Below are 26389 nucleotides of genomic sequence, written 5' to 3'. Positions count from 1 at the left end.
AGGACTCTTATAGGAAGCTAACAGGCACCTAGTGGGACTAGTAGTGGGTCCCTTACTGAGTATTTTATACTCACTCTCGTCATGTCATGTTTTCAGGTAGAGGACGAGGCAAGGGCAAAGGCAAGCTGGCGAGCGACCCGAAGTGACCGTGGCGAGCCTTAGGGACTTTTTGTTTCCGCTTATTCTTGTTTTGACTTTGGTACCTGAGTTTGAGTATTTTTCACTATTTACCATTTTTTTAAGGTAGATAGGGCCCGAGTAGGACTTTAGAACGAAATTTCATCTTTGCATATTATTTTATTGGATTTTCATAAATAAATTTCTCAAACCTTATTTGTCTTTGCTAAATTGTATGACTTAAACCACTTGTTCTACATTTAGTAATGACTTCGGCTCAGTATAAGGAGTTGGGTCGTTACACTTAAATAGCCATACATTTCTTTCTAACGGATATTGTACATGCAACACTTCGTACGGAACACCGTAGAAATTATTGTCGCCACTTCCACTTGCATCGCTCTCACCAATTACCATTACTCCACTGTTTTGAGTAGTATGTCGGGAATCAAGTTCAACAACATGAAATCTTAGACCACCCACAATGCATCCATTGTAACAACGAACATCAAATGATGGTCTCATCGAAAATGAGAAAAAATCGTCACATAGATTTGCAGACTCACGGAGTTCTAACACCTAATGTAAATGTGACAACGATTATAGACATCTCACGTGATTAAGTACGTTAGTGCTTATATGTCACACTAAAACTTGTTATATACCTGTGCTCGAAACCATTACGACAATGCCCGTTCATGTCTTTTATATAAATCCATAACATTTTGAGCATGTCGATGTTGGAGCCTCAAATGTTTCCTAATAGGGAGGAGGGTGAGTTTAATTTATGTGAAAACAATGTATAACAAATATTTAAGAATTACGAAGATGAGGAATGCTTACTTGTGATACTTTGATATTTCGTCTACATTGTTCAGTATGTACCAATGGAAGAGTCGTTTCTCTTTCTGTGATATAGCACGAACAATTAACGAACCTAAGAGTCGTACTTTCTGCTTGAAAATTTCAAACTCACCAATTATCTCATCCTCTGCAATGGAATCATCAATTCGCTCATCTCTTGTGAATCGAGTCTCTATACCACTTAGGTAACGCGAACAAAAGGTACTTGATTCATTCATGACATACGCTTATGCAATTGACTTGTTAGGACGTGCTTTGTTCATAACATACTGTCTTAATGTGCATAGACTTCTTTCAATCGGATACATCCAACTGTAAGAAATCGGACCAATAATCTTCGTTTCATATTGTAAGTGAACGACAAGGTGTATCATAACGCTGAAGAAGACAAGTGAAAATATTCTTTCCAACTTACAAAGTATAATTATGATGTCTGCTTGTAATCTGTTCAAATCACTTACTCTTATCATTCTAGTGCACAAGTCACGAAAAAAAATTACATAATTCAGTAATAGCAGTATACACATTTTTTGGTAAGATGCTCGAATACCAATAGGTAGCAGTCGATGTAACAAAACATGACAATCATGCGTTTTGAGTTCTGATATTTTCCCCTATCTCTCATGCACACATCTCAATATATTGGAAACAAATCCATCGGGAAACTTAACTAATTTCAGAAACTTGCAAAACTCTACTCGTTCACTGCTAGTCAACGTGTAGCTCGCATGTGGCTTCACCAATCGGTTACCAACTTCTACAAGATGTAAGTCATTTCTTATCTTCAGATCTTGTAGGTCCAATCGAGCATTCGTGGTATCCTTGATTTTTCCGTCGATGTTCAACAACGCACCAACCAAATTGTCACAAACATTCTTCTCAATGTACATTACGTCAAGTTTGTGACGTAACAGTAGTCTCAACCAAAAAGGAAGTTCAAAAAAAATACTTCTCTTCGTTCAATTAAGAGCTCTCTTTCTTTTCTTATCCTGTATTAAAGAATGTTTACTCATAACTGGAAACTCCAACTGATCTTGTTGTTCTAATATTTCATGCTCATTCATCACCACTAGAGGAGCCCTACGCTCTACCTTTCCATCGTGTAGCCTAGACCTACGCCACACGTGGTTCTCTAGAAGATGACATATATGTCCTATGAAAGATATTCTACCTCGTATCCTAAAGGACGATCTATCACCCATGCATATAGGACATGCCTGATACCCCTTTGTACTCCACCATGATAGGTCACCATACGCCGGGAAGTCATTAATCATCCATAACAAGGCTGCATATAGCTGAAAAAAATGACCTGTAAGAGAGTCATACGTACGCACCCCAAAAGTCCATAATTCTTTCAATTCCTCAATCAGTGGTTGGAGATACACATCAATTTCTCTACCAGGAGATTTAGGATCGGGTATGAGCAGTGACATAAAGAAACTTGTCTCTTTCATGCATTTCCATGGTGGTAAATTGTAAGAAAGTAACACAACAGGCCACATACTGTACGAGGTACTCATTTTACCAAATGGGTTAAACCCATTTGAAGCTAAGCCCAAACGCACGTTCCGTGGATCAGAGGCAAAATTAGAAAATTCAGAATTAAAGTGGTTCCACCCCTCTGCATCAGCTGGATGTCTCAACACATCATCTGTTTCAACACGTTTATCCCTATGCCATCTCATGTCAGTAGACTCTTCCTACGATACAAACAAGCGCTATAATCTCGGTACCAAAGGAAAATGGCGCAATACCTTATGCAAAATTTTTTTCCTCTATTATAATGAACCTTGTACCTAGTCTCGCCACATGTAGGACAATGTTGCAAATCAGCAAACTCTTTCTAATACAATACACAGTCATACTTGCACGCATAAATAGTCTCGTATCCCAAGCCCAAGTCACGAAGTTTTCGTTTTGCTTCATAAAATGAACTAGGGATAGTAGTACTACACATTGGAAATGCTACTCTAAAGAGTTCTAACAACAGGTCGAACGACTTGTTACTCCAACCATTTAGAACCTCACATGCATCAACTTAACCAAAAAATTCAACGACGAAAATTCAGAACAACCGGGGTACAACTCATTACATGCTTTATTCAATAAGTCCTAAAATATATTGTTTGTTCTATCTTCATCTATATCTACCCCAACATTCATCAGCATTTCATCTTCCAAACAAAGTTCCTCTGTTTACTTTTCATGTTCAATAGGGACTTGTAAATCATTTAGCATATCAAACATGTCACCTTCTTCATTCAATTGACTACTACTAGTTCCTTCATCAAAAGGATTACTACTAGTTCATTCCTCAAAGTTTTCTGTACCTCTAAAGCTTAATGACTCTCCATGGTACACCCATTCTGTGTAGTAGAGGGATGTTCCAATAGTCAGTAGATGTCGTTCCACACCCTCTAATGAGCTTAATGACTCTTGCATGCACATCTTAATCGTACGTAGGCATCAATGTGAAACTTGGCAAATTCTAAAAATTGGGTCATTCTCTATCTATACTCAAGGGAGAACTTATTTCTAAGTTTCATCCAACCCTTGTCCATCGTTTATGCTGGGGAAAAAAACATCAGAGATGGCATGCACAGCGGAAGATCTAGATCATGCTTTACTCTATATGCATCTAAAGGATTTAGAAATTAACATGCAACTACTAAACGATGGACCTATACGAAGAGTGTAAAAGGTAAACAATGAACTTACCTTTTATAGTTCTCAACTTCTTCTTCGATCCAAAGATTCTTCTGTGCCTGAAAATCACGAGTAAGGACAACCACTATGTTGACCTACTAATCTCAGGACCAAGAACCGAGTTGTGAGACTCGTTTTTATGAAAAAAATCGTTTAGAGAGAAGGTAGGCAGTTAGGTGTATCGTTTAGGTAATCTTTTCAGAAAACATCATCCTTTTCTCATTCTGTAATGAAAAGTTTATATGAAAATTACATGCAAATTGCATGCAATTTATTTCATATAATCTCAACACCTAATTAATTCATTAACTCTTTAATGGAATCAGTGGCTTCTAATTCACAATAAGCTACCACATTAACCACTAACTTTTAGTTAATTAAGAAATTAGTCAAAGGGGCAATTTGGTCATATGACCAATTAAGTCAAAGTCAAACTTTGACTTTTCTTAGTCAAAAGTCAACATTTTGAGTTTTTGCTATTTTTCCCGTCTTGACTAATTCTAACCTCCTGAGTATGAATACGCATTTATTTTTCTAAAATTCAAATCATATTTGCATATAAATTCGGTCAAAGTTTTGTTTTTCAAAGTTAAAAGTCAACATGTTGACTTTTACAACTTTGACCGTTTCAAAACTTTCCAAGCTTTTAAATATGAATCTACATTCATATTTATTTAAATGATATTTAAACACAAAGCTTAAAGTTTATATCTACCGACTTATATCTTTATATACTTGTCAGTTTCTCTCTCTTTTCCTAATTCGAACAATTCGAATTATTCCAACATACTGTTCTTAGTTAAATCCATATGAGCTAGTAGGGGAACCTAATAGACCTATAGATCATGGGCTCCAATGATTCGAGATTAACTGGCTAAACTCTTTTAGACCAAGCTTAATCAACATTCGTTAACTAATGAGTCATTCCACTATAGACTTATAGTTGCACTCCCCTCACTATAGATATATTTCTGTCCACCTAATATAACCATGATGGGTAAGTCGATCCTTCACAGGTTTTTCGTAATCTTGGTTGGATCAAAATACCGTTTTACCCCCGAGATTATATCTTGCTCCCTAAGACCCATTGATCCACTATTGAACACTTGGTTTAAGGTCCAACCTTAAACCTGAATCCTTCTCAGGCCAATGAGAAGGTGGAGCCCCTTGTTCAAGACTTGGATTCAGTCCTCAAGGGAACAACCTATCTACTATCCTAGAAGTGGGTAGGAGTGAATTCCATCTTTCACCCTATGTCCTTAGCTATCCACTCGGTCTTACCCTTGAAATGTGAGACTTATTGGGCCAGCGATGTTAAGCTGCCCTCACTTATGCAGATCTAAGGATACTACCGAATGAACAGAAGTTCATAGTTAGCTCAGGATTAAGATCAAGTTACCTAGGCCATCATAATTGAAATAGTCAGTTTATAGTTTATAGTGTTATAACTAAAAGTGACTATTTCGTGGTTCCAGTCTTATGCAAACCATTTATATAGGATGCCCCTACTTCCATGTCTCTAAATGAACGATTCAAGATTACATCGTTTGTACTAACTACGGAGCGGGTCGCATCCATAGTGTTTTTCAAGAATAAGACGTCCAACCTTATTCATACACTATAGACTATTTGGGCTATTAACTCGAACTTAATCCATGTTTATGTCTCTACATAAAGTTCAAGTATATTGACAAACTTAGTAAAATAGCCTCAGGACCTTAATATTTATTGGTATTAAGATTATAGCATTCAATAATAAATTTTATAAAATCAAATAACAAAGTACAAGTTTTGGACATAAATTCCAACAGTTTAAGTTCCTAAAACATAAATAGGTTTGATTAGAAACATATCTCTCTCACTCTCTTACATCTATAACTTACTCCCCTGAATTTTCACTATTTTTAAATAACTAATTTCAAACTACAAATGCTACCATAACTGCAAGATAGCCAACACAACTTAATTATTAACAACAAAATACTTGAAAATCTTCGCATCGTTTAAACCCCTTTCAACAACGCTCCTTACAAGCTATCATACTACCACCCCTTGAAACCATCCCAAGCAAAACCAAATTCAAAACAAAAAAGGCTACCTTAGCTGCAGAATAACCATCTCAAATCAACAACAAAGTTATTCAATACAAACAGGCTACCATAACTGCAAGATAAACAAAACAAATCTTAACACACATATTACATTTTGAATTCAGAACATAAACCCCCCCCTTCAAATTTGAATGCAACCATAACCCCTCCCCCCCCCCCCCCCCCCCACAATTCAAATTTGGATTCTACCATAACTCCCCCTACAAATTTCAATTTAACTAGTAACCTCCCTTCAATTTTCAATTTAGCTAGTAATCCCCCATTCAAATTGCAATTGAAGTATAACCCCCTTCAAATTTCAATTTAACTATAACCCCCATTCAAATTTCAATTTAACTATTAAACCCCCCTCCCCAATTCAATTTTCAATTTAACTATAAACCCTAAACCCTTCAAATTTTAATTCAACCACAACAACATTACATACATTCTATACAAAAATACATTTAACAAACAAAAATTTATTCCAAAAAAAATCCTAAAACAATTTTATTAAAAAAAGACCCTAAAACTTATATTTAAACCTAAAAAAACTTATATTTAAACTTACCTAAGGTGGCAAACGGCGGCGGACGACGACGGATGGCAACGACGACGGAACGAACGGCGACGACGGACGGTGGACGACGACGAATCGTTTCTCTCTAATTTCTCTCTTTTCGATTTCAGTTCTCTCTAATCCCTTATTCCCGATGCACGGTAAACGCGTCAGAAATACCCCTTATTCCCGACGCCATGCAAAGTGCGTCGGGAATAAGGGGTATTCCGTATTTCATGTGGCCTTATTCCCGATGCAAGGCCCGACGCATTGTGCTTCGCGTCGGGAATAATATTTTCTCCGACGCATCTATCCGACGTCGAGAATACGTGTTTCTCCCGACGTCCTATCATGTGCGTCAGAAGATTGGCTTATTCTCGACGTCCTTGTTTCCGACGTCTGTTTCGACATTGGAAAAACCCTAATTTCTTGTAATGTGTCCCTGTTCTACCGTTCATCGTCGTCTCACCATCACCGCTCTTCATTCTGGTAAGTTGTTTAGTTAGTTATTGTTTTGTTTTTTGTTTTGGTTTAGTTAGTTAGTTTTAGGATTTAGATTTCAAATTAGTTTTAGGATTTGTATTTTGAAATAGTTTTACGATTTTGATTTTGAATTAGTTTTAGGTTTTAGTATTGAATTTGAATTTGAAGTGTTTTTAAAATTTAAGATTAGCGTTGAGATTGAATTTGAGATTGGGATTGAATTTTTATTTGAACTTGAATTTAATTTTTCATTTAATATTATTAGATTTGATGTTGTATGCTAGTGATTTTCAATAATTATGCAAAATAGCGAGTTTTAGAGTTGGGTATACCTTTCATTTTGGTGACTCAATTATAAGAACTCCAAAGTTTTGTGTGCTTATCTTGGAACAATCCTATGTTGGATGGCCTCTTGGAAATTTTTCTAAAATGCATCTGAGCAAGGATAAAGTATGTTGAAAGGACTCTTGTTGGTTTGTGAGGACGAATTTCACTCTAATAAGTCTTTAAGACAAGTAAGGATGATATTGTCAGGTTGAAGGACATGCAGAGGTATATCAATGATCTGAATTTCAAATCCTAAACCTAGGACATTGTATCAATAGAGTAAAAATGAGCGATCGATCATGCTCAATAAAAGCAGTTATGGTCTATTTAATCAATTCCACAAATAATAAAAGGAGATAGGGTAGAATTATGGAAGAAGGGGCGTTTCAGTGCTCCTTTCAGCATTACACAATGTTGTAAATCTGAAATCTCATTTTTAGGTAACATCGTGATGGTATAAAGTTTGTTCGTTGAAGACGTACTATAGTAGATAACGTTGTGGTGCCATCATGATTTCCAATTATAAAGTTATAGGGTTTTGTATATCAAACTTTGGACACCTACAAAGGGTTTTGGTTGTAAAAAAGAGGGCATATAGCAAAAAAAAATGTTTGGAGATAGATCATCCATTTTGAGGTGCAAATCAAAGGGTTATTGGTGATCTTCAACCAACCATTGTTAATCTTATTAGATAGTATGAGGTATTATTTCAAGACCAATTGGTAATATGAGTATTCATTTATTTTATAAGGAGTGTGAGGTCCTTTAATTTTTTTCAAGTTGTGAATTATGAACATGTCTTCTTAAGATGTTTGCCTCTTTTGAGTTGATTCTTGATCGGATCTCAATTTTGTTTATTGAAACAAATTCTTGTTTGAGTTTTACTAACATTGATACCAGATTAGATAGTATGAGGTTATTTCATCTTGAAACAATTGACAATAGAGGGAGTAGCTCATAAGAAATAAGTTTGAGGTTCCTTGATTGTGGGTAGGAATTGAACCTTAGACTTCTAAATAAGACAAAGATCGTGGTAATTACTGTTGAGTTAATCTCACTTTTGACTCTCTTACTAAAAAAACTGATCACGATATTGCTTAATGTCATGTTTCTAAACTTAGTTTTAAGAGCTCAGGGACAAATTAAAATTATATGGGAAAATTTGAAATTTAGTTTCTAGATTGAAAAACAACATTGAACACAAAGGTATGTCCGTAAAACATAAATATGACTTAATGAATTGGACATTGAATTCAACACTGGAATATTTTTTTTAATATTGAAATTGAAATTCTTTTATCTTTGTTTCCTAGTTTTCATAATTCATCCTATTTCCAACCTTTAAATAAAATCAAAGGCAATTACGAGATAGCTACAGTAACCTATTTGGAAATTTGATCTTTTGAAAACGATATTCATCTTCTTTTGACCCTTCATATAACTTGACACATGCACATGCACATGCACATGCAACCATCAAAAGTGACCTATTGTCGACAACTATTACTCTAGAGATATGTTTTTGTGTAATATTATAAAGTTATAGAATTGGTTGTCTTTATACACCTCCACAAAATGAAACTTTCTTACCTTATAATCAACAAGATATTAATTTATATTCTAATCTTACATATTTTGTGCATATTCAACAGTACTAGAACATCCTAAAAATGACTAAAATAAGCTAATTAAGAATAACATAACTTAAAATCTAACCCTGCAAAATATGATATATTAAGTACATGTATAACAATAATAATTAAAAAAAAAAACCTTAAACCCAATCAATAAATCATATACAAATCCAAAATTTAGATTATAATAATAATATATATAGAGAGAGACCTTAAACACAGATTTTTGGACGTAAAATAAAAAGTGTACACTTTATTCTAAAACAATACGTAGTTCAATACATGGTATTATATAACAAATATTCGTGCGTAGTAGTCAAAGCTGGTGAGGTAAGAGACACGAGGTCTGAAGCACACGTGTGTATCTGAAAAATCTTCAGCAATATTCGATATGTGTACATCAACATCAACATCAACATCAAATTCAATATTTATATGTTATATATTATATATTATATTATATGCTTATGATTTTATTGCATTTAACACTTTCCAATGCTCTCTCTCTCTCTTTCTTCACTCCTGTCACACCCTGCACTGCACGTGTGCTTCCTCTTTTTTCTATTTTCTTAACCTTTTATCATTTCTTCTTTCATACATTCTTACATCATCCCACATCATATAATACATACCAACTAACTTAATTTACACCTCATGTACGTCCTACGTGGCGACTTAAATGAATAATAAAGTTACAAATCTTAAAAATTGTTCTTACCTTTTGTAAAACAAATATTATTTTAGAAAAACATTAACGTTCACCATTTCCATTATGAACAATTAAAATTACGAGATTTGAAGAGTTAATTTATCGTGGATTCAACAATGTATAAAATTAAAGATTTTAGTTTGGAACTCATGGACTTTGTACTCTACATGATGAACCTCAAGGTAGTCTATTTGGTAGTTTTTGAGTTTTAATTATTAGATTTTGAAGTTAATTATATTTTATATCTTGATATTGCATTTTATATAAAAAATAATAATTAAAATATTAGATTTTATCTCTCTTATCTGTCCTCCATCCTCATTTCGTCTTTTTTTTTTTTAATTATTATTTTATTCTGAATGTCATGTCATGAATTAAAGCAATAATAAACTTATTCATAATAGTTTGTATATAATTTGAAACTGTACAGGCTAAATCTGTAATATTTTTATGTCTTTTTCCATTTTTTAAATTTATGGGTGAGTATTTGAATCTCCCATTACCTTTTGATTAATTACAGTTCTAATCAATTAAATTATATTTAGTTTTATTACTACAGTAGTTATAGTATAGAATATGAATTTCTAAGCAGAATATTACGTTTGTGTTAAACTCATTTTAGTTTGTAAACAATAAAAAAATGTCATAATTTATTGTTGATTCTTTTAAGGTGACCTAAACTTTCAATATCTAGGAAGGTAAGATTTTTTCTGCCTCATGTTTAAATAATTGTTTACAATTGAAAACATTTTGAAGAAATATTATATAAATATATACATTATTAGGCATAATTTAATTAAATGTCAATCGAAACTCAACTCATTTAGTATTTGCACCTTTATGAAGACAAATTCCTACGCCAATTTATATTAAAAATATATATTTAATAACGGCTAACAATGAAAAAATTACTAGATTGATGTAAACATGAGATTTATTTTTATTTATTTTAAATAAATATTAGAAAGGTTGTTTTAAATAGTAAAATGGGTGAAATTATTTATAAATATATAAAAAAACATTTATTATTTATTATATATTTTTTTAAAGAAATAACTATTCCCATATAATCCCAATGCATGTTTTAATAATTGAATGTAAACACAATAAATAATAAAATATAATATTAAAATTATTATTTTATATGAATTGTCATTTTCTAAATGTTATATCATTTTCATTTTAGTCTAATTCAATTTAAAAACTCAATTGGACTTATTCAAAAAAAAAAAAAAAGGAAAAGGCAAAAGCAATCCATTAAATGCAATATTTTATCATAGATTATATTCACTCTATTATATATATGTACATCATATTCCCACTCCCTTCCACCATCTTTTACTTCCTCTACATTTTGATATAACTATTTTGACACGATCACAACTTAGCTTTATCAAACCACTCAAAAGCACTTGCAAATTTCATCTTTCCTTTAAAGTTCTTGAATCCTTTTTTAAGCAAATAAAATTTGTACATGCATGTTGTGGGAAATTAATTTCAACACACCAATGACACAATTTTAGCTTTTAACCACTTGTACCCAAATAGTTTGCTAGGAACCATATCTATCTTTTTGTCTGGATTCTTTAAATCCCATCTTAAAAGATGGTTTTCTCTGTATGAATGATGTCACATTCCCATTCAGAAAAATATCACTTGCTTAGATTAGAAGTTAAGGATGAAACAACCATAGAAATAGAGAACCATTATTCATAAATCCAAATTCCATATATTTATCATTGATGAAATTATAATCACGTATTTATATGGAGAATAACCTAAATCTTTTATATTTTCCTCTAATTAGTATTGAGATAAGATGAATCTTTCTTTATTCACTTTCAAACTTCGTCCATCAAATTTTCATCAAATTTTCCGATTCATATATATAATTTCATCTCAAATGTTCCTAATCTTTATATTATTTTTGAAAAGGCATTTGAATATCAAATAACTTAATACATGCCAAACGTAATGTTTCAACATAAGAAATACCAAATTTAGTACAATAAATAAACAATACAAAGATGCACAAGAATTTATAACTAAAATTTCGTGCAACGTCACCTACACCTACATCTGGATGTGCCAAAATAATTACCGTGTAGAAAGAAACTTTATTAAAGAAATAGTTTAACATTTACAACATAGTTCTTTTATGTTATTAGATATGCCTAACATTGACTCGATTGTGAATAACCAACTCCTAATAAACTTTTACTTAGGCTGCTCCTAAAAATCTCCCCCCTCCTCTATGAATGCTCTACTTTGAGCACAAATTTGGAGATCCTCTCAAACCAATTCACTTCAACTCCTTCAAAGTAAAATCTTTACTTAAAACATATATATCATGGTACTTTAATTTCCAATAATGGAACATTTTTTCCAATAACGACCCCTTGATCAAACACAAGATGCTTGACATATAGAGGAATATTTTGCCTGATAGAAAAATGTAACCAACCAAAACTTCAATAATACAATCTTATAGTTACTTTTCCAACTCTTCTTAAAAAATTTACTCTCACATCAACATTACAAACATTTACGATCAACATCTAAATTTATCTTACTTTATAGAAATATATATGATGATTATAAAATGGTTGAGAAATATAGTTTAATTAAGTCACAATCAAACTAATTATAATAATTTGTATCACTCTTCACACGAGATTTTTCAAAAATATTTGATTCGTAGAGTTCAACTTGTGTTGATGTTGTACTTGTATTGATTTGATGCGATGTGGTTCAACCTCTAAAATTTGATCCTCTGATTATTTTTCGGTTTGATGCTTACACTTGATTTGAGAAAGTGGAGCACGTGATGTTTTTGAAGTTAGAGTCTTGGAAGACAGCTTGTATCTTCAAATGAGTTTCAATCTTCAAGGATAGTTGACTTGTCTTCTAGCTTTTGGGAGAATTCTCTCTATGCCTTCTAGAATAAAAAATTTTCAACCCTTACAAATGAAGAGAACTCCTCTGTTTATAAAGTTCTCTTATGGATCTTTGTGGACTTAGGCCTAATTGATCTATGGACCAGACCCATGGACTCAACCACATTAGTTTGGATCATATTTAACCTTTGGATTAAATTAAGTTTATTTTTTTATCTCAATTAAATTTTAGCAAGTAAATAATATTTAGTTGAACTAAAATAATTAATTTGATGTCGTATAATAAAGACACGTGGCATTATCAAAATTGACCAGTTTATGTCTTTAATTTTAATTTGGGATATATGTCAATTTTTAGTTAATCCCAAATATAATTATTTAGTAAATGACTTGACAATTTGTAATTGGCTATAAAATTTCTTATTCAATTGTCACTATTCATAATTCTTTTAGGGGAACCTCAGTATCTTCGTTGACATTCTAAACCTTCTTTTACTTTTCAATCATATATATTTTTTGGATGACTTTTTGTAATATGAACAGTTCTAGTGATATGTAACAGTTGTAGCCACACAGTTGTAGAAAGAGTACTAAACTGAAGTAACATGGAAAAAGAACAAGCAACGCAACAACATTTGATAACCCAGTTCGATGAATGTACATCTACATCTGGGGGTAGTTTGCCCAGAATGGAAGATTGTATTAATCACAAATACAATAAGTGTTGAATACATAGTTATGACTGAGGGAACAACACTTTGCACTATTGTTACTGTACTATTTTAGGACTGTTTCAACAGAACTTAATCAAACTTGACTATGATGTAACATAATGGTCATAACTAAACAGACGGTATGATGAGACTCCCCCTTAATCGCAGCATTAATCAAATATGCATTCAACTTTTACTTCAACAATGGAGCACTTCTTCTATTCGGTTTCTTTTCTTTTGGTCACATAGCAAGGATCATCACTAGGAACTTTTTGTGTTAGGGTATTTATTCTGATATTTTTTTCGTGGTTCCCAATCAAATTATAAAATAGGAAAAGATCCTAACCAACTGAAGTCATTTGTTAAGGAAAGAATCTTAACCAATATCTTAACCAACTTGTTGAATAATATGCAGTACATGTGGGACCATTATGTTAACACTTCTAATATAATACATTAAGCGTTATTGTTTTCTTAAACAAAATTCTTGATGAGAACTAAACAGTGTTTTAAAAAAAGTTGTCAATATAATCACATGTCCTAACGCAGAAACGAGCAGAGCCTTTGTTTGAATTTGGAGCGAAAACACTCGTTTTTGTGCTTCCATGAATTGTTAAAATCAAACCTTTTCTAATCATTTAAAATTAATTAAGGGTTTCATTTTAAATATTTAAACACAATTTCAGATTCAATATTGATATTAATTTTGAACAATCGTAACAATATTTTAAGTGATTTTACAAATGTAATTTAATAATTTCAAAATCACCGTATGTATTCATCTCTAAATGTATGTTTGACTATAACACTTTAGGTCTAAAATTTAGGTCAAGATTCACAATTTTCAGTTTGAAATCTAATGGCTTCCGAACTTCTTAACATCATCTCTTGCACGTAGGTAATATTATCTAATTTTCTTGTCTTTGATCCTTCTAAGAAAGATTCTTTCGTATGTTTTGTTCTTATTCACATATTTCTAAAAGAAAAATCTAGAAAATCTCGAACATATAGAATTGCTCCAAAGTTACCATGCTTAACTTTGAAATTCCTATAATCAAGGAACTAAAAAAAAGTGTACCTTGTTAACATAAATAATAGTAACTTTCAATTATTTTTAAAGATTTCTTAATCATTTTTTCGTATTCTCAATATTTTTCTCATACGATGTAGGTTAATATTTGACGGTAAAGTCAGAAAAATTAAACGTCGTCGATAATTCAAAGTGTATAATTAATGGCATGTTTTTCTGGTTCATGACTTCCTTCTTCCCAACATTATTGACAAAATTATTCAATATCATATCCTTGTACAATTCCGATGTGTAAAGTAATAATATATCTTCACTATTGATATGTCATGTATGAAACAAGTTAAATCAGAGGATGCATACGTGTAGTCCAAGTTTGAATATACAAACGTAATCTAAAATGAGAAGACGACGTGGAAGATTATTAATCTCTCAAATTTAAACAATGAATTCAATGCTTATAGAAAAAAATAAATAAATAAAAGACTTATTTGAAGCATGCATGAAAACTTTATATGTAACATGTTTAAATGATAATGCAAAATATTATTTATGAGATTTTAAGAAGTTGGTCGGCAAATAAAAGAAATGTTGAAAAGAAAATTCGATCCCTTTCTTTTTTTTTAATTTAATTTATTTTTCATTTGTTTTGTACGATAATAACAAAGAATTAGTTTGAGAGGTATTTTGATTGGTCAAGATTTAGATAAACCCAAGTAGGCAAAATCTTCTACCACATCATCAAAGAAACTTCCTCCATTTGAACTCAATATAAATTTAATAATTAAAGATAGGACATATAGAATATCAAACTTAACAACAAACTGAAGAAATACTTATATATACATATTCTAGTTTAAAGATAAAGTTTAATTTTACGATAATCGATAAACCTTTTACTTAAAAATGAGAGGTTCAATTTCGAATATTTATATAACGATTACACTGCGACAAATAAATAATAGTTTAGATCTTTTACGTATAAATAAATTTAAAAAAAATATATGAAAGTGCGTATCACATCACGAGTGACAAATTAAAATTGGACTTTTATGTAATTATTTCATATTTCAAAGTAAATTACTTATGAATGATAATTAATGTGACAGTGGTTAAAGGAGAAATTATTGGAAGTATGGTGGTCCATGCTCATAACTATTAATTGAATGCATGATTAAAAATGAAAAAAAGAAGAAGAAAAAACCCTTCTTCTTGCATTCAATTATTAAAGAAACCCCCCCCCCCCCCTCCCAAAAAAAAAAAAAAAGAAGAACTTAGAGTAATTAGCATCAGTGCATACTAATAACCATTGAGGTCTTTTATTTAAATCTTCATCTTAAAAAACTATTAAAAATACTAATTTAAAAATAAAGCTAAATTATTCAAATCTTTTTAGATGTTATTGAACTTTATAAATAAATAAATAAGTATATATATATAGTTGTAGTATCGACAGGGCTTTGCATTTTTTTCTTTTTTCTTTTTTTGTATAATTTGAGTTCTTTGAATTTTTTTTAATCAACTAATCTTAATTTTTGATACATAAGTACTCTAAGTATTAGCATTAACTTTTATTTAAGAATTATTAATGAAAAACTAAAATAAATCACACACAAAATACAAATGTCAATACGATATTGTAGAATGAAAGTTGATGAATAGAATAAATTAATATCAAAACAATATCAACATAAATAATGAGATCATATAGAGATTGATAACTCAAGTTTATGCTATATATATAGTCTATCCGTTTCTAGGGTTATTTTTCTAGTGGAAAAAATTTCACTATAGGAAAAGTTTAACAATTACAATAATAATGCACTTTATCTAATAGACTCGTTCTTCGGTAGCTTATATTTAGTTTCAACCTAAGTTCCCCTTAAGTTTTACATCTCTACTTCCACAATAACAACTTCTCCAAACTTTGTATGAGATCCATATATCTCCTCTATAGAACGTATTTAGGATTCTTTTGTACGTAAGATCCCCTCACTACGATATACATACATACTTATGCTCTCTTCTAAATGTAAGATCCCTGAGATCCCTTCGTCTTCCTAAGCAAGTTTTTTCCAAGCTTTGAGTGAACTCCTCTCAAAACACCAAAAGCTCATCTCGAGTTCTCACTTACTACCCAAGTGAATTTTCTTATCTCACCAACAACCTAACCAAGCCTCATCAACCGTTGGAACATAAACCCAAAATTGAGAGAATAAACTTTTTAATCACAGTATTATATAAAGGTTAAGGTTTAGATCATTTCTAAACTCAAAACTCTCAAAAAATATCTTTTTGTAACAGGAAGTTTGACCAGACAATTAAACAAGACCACTATATTAATATTATATACAAATCTAATATGGTACTTCCCTAATTAAAGGGAAAAAAAAAAACTCTTAAACCACATACCAATAAGCCTATAATAATGTGTAATATATTCCATGTGTGGGATCTCTTTGGATTTTGGTCCATTGCTTTGTCTATAATCAATTGAGGAATTCATAAAGACAAACCCACTTTAATTGTGTCTATATGATTCTTTCTTCTCTCTAACTTATGCATTTCCACCAATCATTTTCCATTCCACCAAATTGGAGTCCCCAAAAGCTCAATTAGTTAACACAATCAAAGTGTCATTAATTATATACATACTTTCTTTATCTTTGCAAAAAAAGAAAAAAAAAATCATATCAAAGCCCTCCTTTGCAAATTAGAAAACAAAAAGTGATAAACAGCAACACAACACAGTTATTTCTTTTGAATTATACACATTAACTTTATTGCTTATTGTGAAGGAAATGGGAGACAGACATGTCCACTCATTCTTCACTGGACAAGAAGAAAAAAGTCAATTTTTTTTTCTAAAAAGTAAATATATTATTCATATTTTAAGAAAATCAGCTATATTATTTATATATTTTTTATTTTTACAATTTCTCTTTTTTTTTTTTTTCCTTCTACTTTTTTGTGTCAAATTATTCAAAACAGATTATGTTATTCCATTCTTTTCCCCCTTTTAACACAGTTCTTATTTAGAAAGCTTCTTTCTTTAGGACATCCTGTTTTCCCTTCAATACAGATGAAAAAGAATTAAAGAAATTAAAAGTGTGTATTTGGTTAATTAATCATCCAAATTTAAGTATAACACTAGATTTAGTGAAAATGAAATTGTATTTTTAATTTAAAATAAAAATTTAATTTAACCTATGCGTGTTTGATAATATATTTAAAAACCTTTTAAAAATAGAGTCGTAGTTTTGAACTAACTATTAGGTATAATCTCAACTATTGTCTATATATATAATTGTTATTTTACAATATCATATAATTTATAAAGGGTTTTTTTAACAATAGAAAATAAATAAATAAATTATTTAACGCTCTACAAAACTACTAAAAACAAAACTTATTATATTTGATTTTTTTAATGAAATATCAATATTTATCAAAGGTTCTATTTTTTTTACAAATTTTTATTTATTAAAATATTACATCAAACATATTTTAATTTATTTATATCTTTTAAAATATAATTTTATAAATTTGACATCATATAAAATAGAAAATGGAAATTAAGGGAAAAAATGTAAACAAGTTCACATATTCATTTGCTTCCATATATGAGGAAAATAGAAAACAAAATCTTAAATTAAATTGTATACCAACAATTCACAACTATAATATTAAAATATAAAAATTGAACGAAAAAAAAAACACAAAACCATATCACTAGCTATGAGAGAGATCTATGATTAAGAAAATAAAAGAAGAATTAGAAACAAGGTACACTATAGAGAAGAGCATATCAAAAACATAAAACTAACCGAAATTTAGTATATGATCAATTTAAAAGACCTACGTAAACAAACAAAAAAAAGAAAAAAGAAAAAACGAAATGGTTAATAAGATATATATATATGGAGAAAAAGGGTATGATTAAAGGGGAATTAGAAAGGGGGATTATGTTGGGATTAAGGGAAACTAGGAGAAGAAATGGAAGATAAATGTATAAAATGAAATGTATATTATATTATATATATTATATTATATTATATATATTATATTATATTATATATATTATATTTTATGATATATATGTTGGTTGGAAGGCACATGAGCATCACTTTCTATGTTTAAGAGGACAAAGGGATTGAGATAGAAACATGTGGACATGATGGTCTTTTATCAGTTTTCCCAATCACCCATCTCTTACACACACACTCAAATAATCTCTTTCCCCATCATTATTCTTTTTCTTTACAACCCATTTCTCAAACCCCCAACAGCTCTTTTTTTATTCTCTCTTACTATATGTTATCATATTCAAAAAAAAAAAAAAAAAAAAAAAAGGGGGAGAGAGAGGGAGAGAGAGGGAGAGAGCGAGCTATAGGGAGAGTGTGAGAAAACTAAACCATATAAACTCTATGCATATGGTAGTTGGCTTATGATCTATGTTTGAAAGAAAAAAATGAGAAATATCCAATTTGGTTAAGACATGGAACATTGGTCTCTTCTAACATGTGTGGAGCCTAATAAGATGGATATATTACCTTTTTTTTTCTTGTTAGGTATGTGGGGTCTAATCATCTAATGTTTGAAAAGGAAAACCTGTCCTCAATTCTAATAAACAAACGTCATGAAGTTTGGTTAAGATTTGGAAAAATTAACTCTTATCTGTAGTGGAAACATGCAGTGATATTGGAAAAATGGAGGTATCGTTTCAAAGGTGTAAAGTTTGAATGCTAAAATCTTTTGGAGGTTTGAAGTTTGTTTTGGAACAATTTTGGAAGTCTTTTTTTTCTTTTTTTTTTTTATTTGAACTATTGATTGAAATTATTTGAGTTGGTAGAAATTAGAATTAATTAGATATTTTTTAGAAAATAATTAATTGATTATTTGAAATTTGAAACTCTAAGTGGAAAGATATGATTTAAGTGAATGTTATTGATTGATTTTTATGATTGAAGTTTAGAGAATTTTGGATAATTATATATGTGGATATAATTAATTTGTTTAGCAAATATAAGAATAATTACATTATGGGAATAATATAATTAATTAAAGAAATTTGATTTTGTTTTGAGGAGAAAAGAAAAAGAAGATAAAAGTGATGATTTGATAGGAAGAATTAACGAAGAAAGAGAAAATTTGAGTTTAAAAAGGAGATTTGATTGGTTAAATAAAGAGTGGGAAGGAGTTGGTTTACTTGGAAAAGAGAAGGAAAAAGAAAAAGAAATAATTATATTATTATTTTGTTTAAATAAGGTCTTGTAGTGCGTGCGTTATTATTCACCTTCTCCCTCATTGTGAAACCCTAAATCATCATCTCCTTACCTTCATCAAAGGAAATCCCTACTCGCCGCCAATCATCTCCGTGGCGCGTCCTCTTGTCGGTTCTCTTTCTCTGTCATCGCCCACTGTAAAGCTTCATCGTGTAGTCACCGTCCGCGTTCTTCTTCCGTCAATAGTTCGTCGTTGTTGTAATTCATCGACGCATCTTCCGCTGAGCTCTTCGTTCATCTCCATCTTGCATGCGTTGACGAACGGTAGGACGAAGCTGGTTCTTCCCCATCCGTCAAACTCCAACCAAGCCACACATGCAAACTCCAAGCCGCGCAACCCGAGCTGCACGCGAGCTGTCATCTAGGCCCGAGCCGTACGTAAGCCATCCTCGCATTCGAGCCACGCGCAAGCCATCCTCTGCATCCGAGCCGCAAGCTTACTTTTGGTTCTTTTTCCACCTATTTTGGTAAGTTTTGGTAAGTTTGATTGGATTTTGGTTAATGCCTAACAAAGATTAATTTTTTACCCTAAATAATTTAATTTTGGATTAATTTGGTTAGATTTAATTGAAAGTTTTGAGCTGTGAAATTGTTCCAACCAAGGATAAATTGGATTCGACTTCAATTTTGGGTAAGTTGAATTAAATGGATTTTTTTAGGTCTTTTAGTAACCATTAAATTTATTATCTTAGTTATTTTTCCCTAATTGTTTAGGATTTATTCTTGGGAAGCTTACTGTGGCTGTTAGAAATATTTTTGGATTAAGCTAATCTCCAGGTAAGAGATTCTTCTACTAGATTCTCGTACTAAAGTAAGAGTTTTGCATGTGATTTTTCCTATTATGTATTGACGTAGCTAAAATGCATAATGTATTGATGTTGATGATGATTGATAGTTATGACTGAGTTTATGTTGATGACGATGACTGACAGTTATGACTGAGTTATGTTAATGATGATAATTGATGATATTAATGTTAATGTTAATGCATGAAATATTAATCTCATGATTAGGAATGCCATGATTAATATTCATGTTATGCTTATGATGTTATGTTATGTTACATGCTATGGATAAGATGTTCTGTTACCTTTATCTATTAGAGTCGTACCCACATGGGTGTCCCTCGGGATCGCCACATTTTTTATGACTATGTAGTCCGACAGGATCACCAGTCCAGTATGATATGATATGTATATGAGTGACTCGACGGGGTCACTCACAACTCGTTTTTCTTAGTGTTTCTTTCGAGTTCACTAAAGACTAGCTTGTCTTAGGTGTTCCTTTGTGTTCACTGAAAACCAGTTTTGTCCTAGGTGTTCCTTTAGGTTCACTGAAGATCACAGATGTTCCTACGAGATCACAAATTGCGCATGTTCGGAAACGCGCCAGTTTAAGGGTACTACTTTGTAGGACTCTAATAGGAAGTTAACAGACAACTACCAGGATTAATAGTAGGTCCCTTACTGAGTATATTGTTATACTCACTCTTTAAATGTTTAATTTTTCGGGTAAAGGTAGAGTTAGAGGTAAAGGAAAGTTGGCGAATAACAAGAAGTGACCATGGCGTGCCATAGAGAAATGTTTTGCTTCCACCGTTATGTTATCAGTTTAAATTTCAGTATTTTTATATTTTCGTTATTACTCTTTTAAAACTAGATAGGGCCCGAGCTAGGATTTTATTTTAGAGGTTTATTTCTACATACATTAGTTTATTTATGATTTTAATGAGTACTTGAAGTTTTGATTATGAAAATTCGTTTTATTTTCCATTTTGTTTTAAGAAAGTTTTATTTTCCTTTAAGTAGTAAAGACCTTAGTTTAGTATAAAGAGTTAGGTCGTTACATGTTGTCTTTCTCGTTTCAACACATTTATATCCTAATTTTTTTAAATGATTTTTTAAACTCTAACACTCATATTTACTTACCGTATGAGTTTAAATTTGCGTATAAAACGACATATAATTTAAGGCACATACATTTCTAACTATGAACTTATTGAAAAGAAAAGTATACATAGTTGGTTTGAAACAAATTAATATCAAAGGGTTAAATAATTGAACTTTTTCAAGTTCATAGGTATAAATAAAATTAATTTTGCACCTCAAACTCTATGATGATTCAACATTTTTTTTTTATTCTTACTTTTTTGTGTGAAGTGTGTGAACTTAATCGTCAAAAGTAGAAGAAAATAACCATTTTAATATGATAAAGTTCTTAGATATTGATATGGAAAGAATGGTAACGAAAATGAGGGCCAGAAATCAAATAGGAACTGCTTATAATATTTTTTTTTCTGACAAAAGAAAAAGAAAAAGAAAGATGTTTGATGTGTTTCACCAAAGTTCGATTTGATAATAAATGCATGGCCATTGAGTTCGACAAGTCGTAGTTGGTGTTGAATCCTGTCAAGTATGGGCCAACCCAAAACCTATTCTACTACACTGCTAAAAAATGTTTATTGGGCCATGTAAGCCCAATCAAATTTCAGCCCATTTAAAACTTTAGAAGATGAAATTTGAGTTTGATTTGCATAAAATAAATGTAACCGTCATAAATATGGAGTCAGTAGATCTAACACAATATTGTACATACAGCCAAATATTGATTCAACCATGTGAGATCGTCGGTAGAAGTACTCTATCAATGATATAAACTATATCACTGCTAAAGAGTCTATCTTTGATTTTTTTTATAAAAAAAAATGTTGCTATTGAACACAATTTTTGGAAGGGAGAGAAGTAACTGGAGATTATTATAAATATAATTATATATTATAAATATAGATTTTCATAACTTACCTAGGCTACCAATTGTCAGATAACTCTCATTTAATTTCATGTTGTAATAACATTAATTCTATTGAATTTCATATTGTAACTTATACCATGAGATATCCTATAAATAGATGTGGGGTATCTTTGTAAGACATACTACAATTGAGTTCGATTGTTATTTTTTACTCTTCGTCTTCTCTACTTTTCTCTTTATTTTCCTTTCTAGTTATTCTTCATTTTTTTTTTATAACACATTATCTACCTAAGTCTCCACCACTTTAGTAATTTTGTAGAATTTTGAGTCAATTCATTTAGAATAACAAGAATGCTAAAGATTTGTCAAAATTATCTATATATGTTCGAAGTATTTGAAAAGGTAAAGAGATCAAAAGATAAACATTTTCATTTATCATGTATGTAATATATGGTAATTTGCAAATTCGATCATCTATGTGGTATATGATTTACAATATTTGGCATTAAATTTCTATCGTGATTAGAACATTGTAAAATTATTAAAGGCCAAGATGTATGTATAATTTCATTTACAAATATTTTTGTTGGATGCAACTTTATGGATATGTAGATCACACACCCATCATTTTTTGTTCAAAATACTCCCACCTTGTATACCACACACATACAAGGTGGGAGAATTTTGAACAAAAAAAATGTTACGATGAAAGGTAAGTTGTTGAAAATGTGTTTTGTGGGTGAATTTCATCGTTGTCTGCTGCATTAACTAGCAATAACGATGAGTTGAACTTATCGGATAAAAAGTTTAATGTTTAAACTCATAAAAAATAAAACATATTGAAAATCAAATATATCATCATGTTAAATTTTCAAGTCAAATTTAAGTAGATATATTAAATAAGCTATATGTTTCATACGTATGTTTAAGTTGTTGCATAAAATATATCAGTTAGAATAAAGTCTATCAGATTGCAAATCATACAACTTATTTTTAAATATATTTTTTAAATTTGAAAGATTTGATTGAGATGCTTTCTGGAGTAGTTTATATTTTCATATCTAATTTGAATATAATTATTTTACTACACATTTAATTAGAGTATATGTTTTCTTAATTTGATTGCATTCTTTTCGACAAATATTCTGGTAATATTTATCTTTTGCATACGTTAAGATTATATAATGCTAATATTATTTTGGGAATACGAGAATAAATATTTAATATTATCTTTAATTTTATTTGTTTATCATGCTTTTAATATTCAATCTTATTTGTTTGTTGAATATTTAAATTATTCTAATGTGAATTTTGTAAGTTTTTAAATTTTTATATATAGTAATTATCTATGTTTAATTAATTTCTCTCAAGAAAGAGTTTAGGGTTTAGATCAAGCATATGACCAAGCATATGTTTTTATGGAAAAAAATGATTGATTTCGACCAAATAATTTAATAGCATTCTCGAAAGTGAATGTTGCAATATTTAATAATTAATTAAGATCAAAGTTATGTTAATAGAGAAGAATTATTTAATATATATTAGAACCTGTACACATATTTGTATGAGAATTTTATTTTTTAGATGTGTGATGCAAAAGATATAATAATCTTATACTCACTACAACAAGTCGGGGGATTCTTGATGTATAAAATTGTTGAAATAGGTTGCAAATATGTCGAGAATAGATTTTCTGACGCAGAAAGCGACGTCGGAAAGAGTGTTGGGAGAACCATTCTCGACGCGCTACCAACACTGTGTCGGGAGTGAACGTCTTCCGACGTCACTATGGCCGACGTTAATGCAACGTTGGAAAACCACATTCCCCAACGTCGTTCCGGCTCAATGTTAGAAATGGTTGTCCCAGCGCCACTCAGAGTATCGTCGGGAAAGCCTTTCAATTGCCAAAGAATTTGCTGCGTTGGGAAAGATTTTAAATATATATTTTTTAAAAAAAAAATTTGAATTGTTCTTTATTCCATCTTATTATTCTTTTTCGGTTCTAATTCGATTTAAATTGAATCAAATTATAGAAAATAAACAATAAATTAGTAAATAATTATACAAAATACCAAATCCAAAATGAGCATATTATAATTAAATGTTACTATGTCTATAAATGTTCGAAAAAGTACATAAAATAGTAAATGTTTTAAAAAGAGTATATAGAAATAAAAAAATAAAAAAAAGACATTCGTCTTCTAATAGCCGCGTATGCCATATTACAATTCCAATGTACATATCATTGAATAATGCAAAGTAGAAAACTTAATGATTGAAAGATATATACGTGCTGCAAGGAATCATGGTTCCCTCTGTGTCCGATGCATTTCTTCGACAATCTTCTTCATTTCTTCCATTTGTGAAGTTAGCAGCTCCAATGTATTTCTCTGTTCTTCAATCATGCATTTAACTTCTTAAAGCTCGACTCGTTGCTACTCAATCATGATCGATTTGTTGTAATTCGTACTCCTTGATTTGCGAAAATGAGGTCGAAGAACTGTTAGCACTAGTCTTATGGAACTTGGGCTTGGGTCCCTAACCAAGGCCTTTTTAGTAGCCCGATCGTCTACCTAAAATGGTCTCACATATCTCATCCTCAGAGAGTGGTTGAGAATCCTTTAGGGTAGGTTGGGACTGGAGTTTCAACATTTGATTCTACAACAAATTTCGTAATTAAGCTATTAAGACACAAATAAAAGTACATAATAAGTGAAAAAAATTGCTTGAACTTACATGTGCATCCTAAGTGGCCTGCGAAGCGAACGTGCCATCTCGAACATGTGTTTGCTTGAATAACTCCACACGATTGACTGACTGATCTCGTTACTCAATGAGCTTGTGTTATCGTTGTAGAAACGACTTGAACCCGTTATTATGATTGTAAGGCTGCTTTTGTCTGACAACCTTGTTCGTTCGTGTTTGCTCCTACATGAAAACAATTGTTTATTTTATACATACAAAAAGTTAAATGAAATAACCATTACAATATATAAGTCTCACCGAAAATGCTTGACTCATGTAGTGATTGCATAGGAAGTGTCAATTTTCCATACGTCCCACCAATATGTGTGGTGGGTTGACATGTTCTTGTTCATGGTTGCTGTACTTTTTGTAATGTCTATGACAGTCTTCCATGAACTCCTTGAAGGACGTGAGCATTGTTGATTCTCAACAAATCTATTCATTGCTTGATCATTGAAATTAAGCACAAAAATGACACTACACATTACAAAACACCACACATTAGCTTGATTATTGTGTATAAAAGAAAACAAATTGTGTATTGCATGTAACTGTAGATTGCCCTTCACGACCTCGATATATTCTCTCTCAACATCAGCGCACCTAAGGTAGCAAACTAGAAATGTACACCTCACACACACGTCAATGGTCTAGCTGAACCGAACAACGTGTAGAGATATTGGCTTCTCTGCTGGAGAATCCTACCATTGGCATGGACGTACCTTTCCAACTCTAAGAGTCGAGACTTCTGATGTCTCCTAGGAGTCGAAGAGGATTGAGTAGTTTCTGTTGAATAAAAAAACAAATCATATGAGAAGCAAGTTAAAATAATTATGAGTTAAAGTATTGAGACTAACCTAAACTATCACCCACCGAGGACGACCCTCTCGTAGTGTTTAACTCATCGCTGAATTCAAGAAACAACGCATCACTCAGGAATGATGACATAGTACCTGTGGAACATAGAAAGAAACATTGATTAAGCAATTGTGAATACATAATCAGATTGGCAAATAAACTAATCAAATATGTGGATACGTGATTTGTCACTACCATTCGTCGTCACTTGATCTGCTTTGATGTGATAATTGTTCATCACCATCGTCTATGAAGTTGTTAGTGACATGACGCGCAACCAATCTTTCAATGACTATATGATCAACGTTAGGCTTGCACAAAGTGTCATCCTCAATGTGTTCATCCACTTGATGATTGAAAACGATTTCCAGTACATTCATTTGCTCATTCTCAACATCGTCCACTTCAGGCATGTTCCATATACGCTTATTCTAGACCACTTGAACAACTTTCCAATTAGTATCATTTTTTAGGTTATCTAAGTAAAATACTTAATGTGTCTGCGTCACGAGAATGATTGGTTCCTCATCGAACCAAAAATGGGACGTGTCGATTGATTTGTACCCTAATTCCACATGTGTCATTTGGCTTTTGTTGCTGTTAGTGTCATACCACCTACAC

General features: G+C 31.2%; 1 long non-coding RNA gene across 1 annotated transcript; it reads left to right on the top strand.

Annotated features, from left to right (window-relative positions):
- The first annotated feature begins 19351 nt into the window (after positions 1–19351).
- On the top strand, positions 19352–22164 carry LOC127151133 (uncharacterized). Its single transcript, XR_007823872.1, has 4 exons — positions 19352–19881; positions 19976–20045; positions 20129–20191; positions 20731–22164. It is a non-coding gene; the product is annotated as an uncharacterized LOC127151133 (long non-coding RNA).
- Positions 22165–26389: the final 4225 nt, after the last annotated feature.

Source organism: Cucumis melo, chromosome 10, assembly GCF_025177605.1.
Source record: "Cucumis melo cultivar AY chromosome 10, USDA_Cmelo_AY_1.0, whole genome shotgun sequence".
Lineage (NCBI taxonomy): Eukaryota > Viridiplantae > Streptophyta > Magnoliopsida > Cucurbitales > Cucurbitaceae > Cucumis > Cucumis melo.
The sequence above is the reverse complement of the archived record's forward strand: the minus strand, read 5'-3'. Positions and strand labels throughout refer to the sequence as shown.